This window comes from Rhinolophus ferrumequinum, chromosome 13 (genome assembly GCF_004115265.2).
Source record: "Rhinolophus ferrumequinum isolate MPI-CBG mRhiFer1 chromosome 13, mRhiFer1_v1.p, whole genome shotgun sequence".
Taxonomy (NCBI): Eukaryota; Metazoa; Chordata; class Mammalia; order Chiroptera; family Rhinolophidae; genus Rhinolophus; species Rhinolophus ferrumequinum.
Window position 1 is genome coordinate 48,332,352 of NC_046296.1, and position 4,386 is coordinate 48,336,737.

Consider the following 4,386-nt stretch of genomic DNA (forward strand, 5'->3'; position numbering starts at 1 on the left):
ACAGCAAGGATTAAAAAAGTAGTCCTTTTGGCATGTATTGGATGTTCTATTGGTCTCAACTTTGCTTCTTCTAAGAGATCCCAAAAGCTAGAACAATAAACGGGAAAGGGGGGGCATTGGGAGAGAGCCAGGAAGGGGTGCTTGGCAAAGGGAGAAGAGAATTGACACGCAACCTGTGGAATCCTCAGCTATCAGTACTCTCGGTGACAATAGTATTCCAACTACTACCCACCACTTGCATACCCGTGCACATGCATAGCTCTGTTTATAAGCTTTAATCGTTACGTCACTCAGGAAATAGTAGGGATACATTTTCTGTGATTTAAATACCATACCTTAAAGAAATATACATATCTTTAAGAAATGAGCAATGTATTTCTACAGGAAGTAGGTAGGAAAGAAGGTAAAATTGATGAAAAAGATTTCTAGCAAATAGACCACCTCTGAGCCAGACTCAAGTTTGCTGGGAGAAAGCAGACTTAATTTTAGCAATTTGAGAAGTACAGCTAAGCAACACTTCTCTGCATTAAGTACACAAACATCAAGCCATTTCTTGATGGAAAACTTTCAGATAAACAATGGCAACTAGAGCAAAAATGAAGATGAACTGACAACTTCTAAAGAAGCCAAATAACTAATTTCCCTTCTGAAAGGATTAGGTGTGTCCAGCAGCGCCTCTAGTAAAGATGTGTAAAAAGATGCAGTTATATGTAGCCATTTGGGAAGGTCAAAATTAAAATGTGTATTCAAAATGGCATCTGTATAGTACACGCCTAGCACATCAACAAACTAAGAGAACTGTTTATCCGACTAAAGCTACAGGTCACATGGCAACGCAGCAGGCCCAAGCTAACGGCAGATTTCCAAAGGACAGCCCCATAATGAAATTCCTAGTGGGACAATCAAAGAGGTGGAACCATCAGCCAAGCATGACTGCACATAACAAATCCATCAAGACCTATGATATCCCTGGCAAGAGAAATAGCAAACAGCACAGAAACTTAAATGGTATTTGGGAAAATTTACTATCCCCCAGCCTCCAGCAGGGTTGAGAAACATGCCATTCAAATTCTCATCTATCCCAACAACACAGTCAAAATATTCTTTTCCTTAGCCGGCTGAATTTACTGCTTGATATTTATTTATTTTTAACTGCTTCTTATGTATAGCTATATAAATAAAAATGTTTATATGTTTTTACATACATTTGCTTGATGTTTTACCACATCAAGCAAAATCAGCTTGACAAATTTTTTTATGAAATTTGGAGTGTGTGTTTTGAGCCACAGGATTTTAAATAGAGGCTGTGTGGCATACCTGAAATTCACTTTGGGGTCTTCTGGGGGTCAGGCAGGCAGTCATTCGCCAGAGTAGCTGAAACAGAAGTGAAATAAGAGGCCCGTAAGACTGCCAAAGGGGGTAATGAGCCATAAGTATGACGATGTATTAATATGCCAAGGACAGAGAAAACAATCGGGTGTTTTAAATATGAGTCCCAAATTGATCATTACGAAAGCAGGTGTGGTTTCCAGTCTAGCCACTTCTCACCTGGGTAACTCTTCAGTAGGACAGTGCAGGTTAAATAGCCTCGGTGACTTATTTAGTTAATTGTGATTGACACATTTTTCTTCAGCAGCTCTGGGAAGGCGCTTTTGGAGAGACTCAATGTGGGGTGAATCCCACCCCCAACTCCAAGTCAGAGTACGGAAATGCCAGCCCCTTCCTCACACTGGTGAGAGGGACTTCAGCAAAACATTGAGCGCTTGTCCCCCACAGTTACAAGCCCTCAGGGCCCGGTGTCTGAGTCCCTCCTGCAAATGTCCAGAGGCAAGCTGACTAGCTACTACAAATGTAGCTACATAAATAAAAATATGTTTGTATGGTTTCACATATCCTTGTTTGATGTTTTACCATATCAAGCAAAATCAGCTTGACAGATTCTCATGAAACGGAGTGTGTTTTGAGCCACATGATTTTATATAGAGGCTATGTATGTACCTGACATGACAAGTCAAAAAATGGTGGCTGAGTTGGGTTCAGCCAGAACTCCCAGAGTCTCTTGGTACAAAAGACGCATAAGCATTTCCCATATACCAGATGTGTGCCAGGTAGAAAAGAGAAAGTCAGAATGCCATTAAGTCCTGCCCAAGTGAAGAACAGACTTGAGCAGAAAGAAATTGTAGGCGACACCTGATTCCTAGTGGTTGTGGAAGGACAAAGTTACCAGCCAGAATAAAGAAATATTTGCTGTTATCAAGGGAGCTACAGGCAACAAAGCCCCTGCAATTTGGGGGAAGGAGTGCAGTGTTTCCTCCAAAGAATACTTGAGTATCCCATGAGAGGAACAATTAGTTTTAAACACCTGCCAGGTCCAGAGGGCAAAGCCAGCTTTTGATGGTGCAAATTATGTAGAACTTACTGAAATAGTCAGTCACGGACTACTAAGATTCTAATCCAGAAGCAACAGAAGAACTAGCTCTAACAAATGTTTTAAAGGGTCAGGGGAATAAACATATAGATGCTTAATGATTGTACCCTAGGAATCATGCTTGTTCAATATACCAGATATGGCATCACACATAAACAACAATGGAATGACACACTCACAACAGACCTACAAAGCATGATTAAATACATTGATTTAAAAGAAAAAAAATTAAAAAACACTTGATGTCTGAGAATTGTATTGCTCAGGGATTTATGAGTGCTCCCAACTGTCTAATAAATCACATTTCTAGCCCTTCAGCTTGTGTTTGAGACTTTCCTACAGATCCCTTGCATCTACTTCTCTTCCTCACAGATCTCATTTCCCGTAATTCCCACATACGTAATTCCCACATCCTTCGGTACAACCAGGAAAATTATTTCTTATCCCTCTCATTATGTGGGCCTAATTTTCTATGCTGAAGTACTTCTCATTCTTCAAAGAATTCCTAGGATCAGAGAAGATACAGCTCGTCATCTCTTGTGCCTTAGGATTATATGTTTTCATGGCTGTTGATTTTTCTCACCCTGTCAATGTTCAGTGGTCCTCAAAACTGGCTACACATTATAATTACCTGAGATTTTAAAAAATAACACCACTGGTTGGGGTCCCATCCCATAAGGGTTGAACCAGAATCTCCAGGCTTGGTGCTGGGCAGAGGTGTTTTATTTTGTTTTTGAAAGCTCCCCAAGCAATTCTAATTTGTAGCCAGGATGTGCCTACAAGCATACTGGCCAAGACACAGCACAGCTAATCAATTTCTTAATGTGGAAAAATGTATAGGTTTTCTAAGCTGGCATCCCTGAGAAATTGTGATAAAACCTCAGCTGGTTGTGTAGGTTTTTGGTTTTCTATGACAGGTAAGAGTGGAATTAGACATGGCTGTGGATAAAATATTGGGCCTAGGAAAACTGAAAATAGATAGGAAGAGAGGGAAATAGTTGTGCCAGAGCAGTGGCTCTCAGTGCTGAATACAGAGTGGTATCACTGGGCACCTAAAACCTCTATGTCGGGGCCTCAGCCCCCACACATTATGAGTTAATTGGTTTGATGGGCTCAGTCACCATGGAGTTTTTAAAAGCTCCCTACCTGATTCTAATGTACAGCCAGGATTGAGAATCGCTACCCTGGAGGGTAAATAAGGTTAGTGTGCCTGACACTGTGTTATCAAAAAAGGGAGATTCTTCTGTGGAGGATAGCCCCTTAAACAATAGAGGATGGTTTTTCACAAAGATGGTTCCAACAGCGAAGAAAGAAGCCCCTGCCCTCCCAAAGCTGAAGCCAAAGCAAAGCCTTCAAAAGCAAAGAAAATAGTGCGCAAAAGTGTCTACAGCCACAACAAAGGAAGATCTGCACGTCACCCACCTTCCAAAGGCCCAAGACACTAGGGCTCTGAAGGCAGCCCAAGTTTCCTCTGAAGAGCGCTCCCAGGAGAAACAAGCTTGACCACTGTGCCATCAGCAAGTTCCCCTAACTACCGAGTCAGCCATAAGGAGATAGAAGACAACATACACCTGTGTTCACAGTGGGTGTCAAGGCCAACAAGCAGCAGATCAAACAGGCTGGGAAGAAGCTCTATGACATTGACGTGGCCAAGGTCAGCACCCTGATCGGGCCTGATGGAGAGAAGAAAGCATATGTTCCCCTGGCTCCTGACTATGATGCTTTGGATGTTGCCAACAAGGTTGGGATCATCTAAAGTAAGTCTAGCTGGCTAATTATAAGTATTAAATTTTTTTTCATTGTAAAAAAAAAAATAGAGGATAATGAGGACATTGACACCAACAACATGAAAAAGTTATTAGTTTAGGGGATTTCATGTTCAAGTCTGGGCCCTACGTTTCCATCAGTTTGCTCACAGGATGTCTATGTTATCCATGGAGGCATCCTGTTCATAGTTA

At 41.5% G+C, this 4,386-nt stretch overlaps 1 pseudogene; it reads left to right on the top strand.

Moving 5' to 3' along the window:
- Positions 1-3,718: 3,718 nt before the first annotated feature.
- LOC117032716 (60S ribosomal protein L23a-like) lies at positions 3,719-4,184 on the top strand (annotated as a pseudogene).
- Positions 4,185-4,386: the final 202 nt, after the last annotated feature.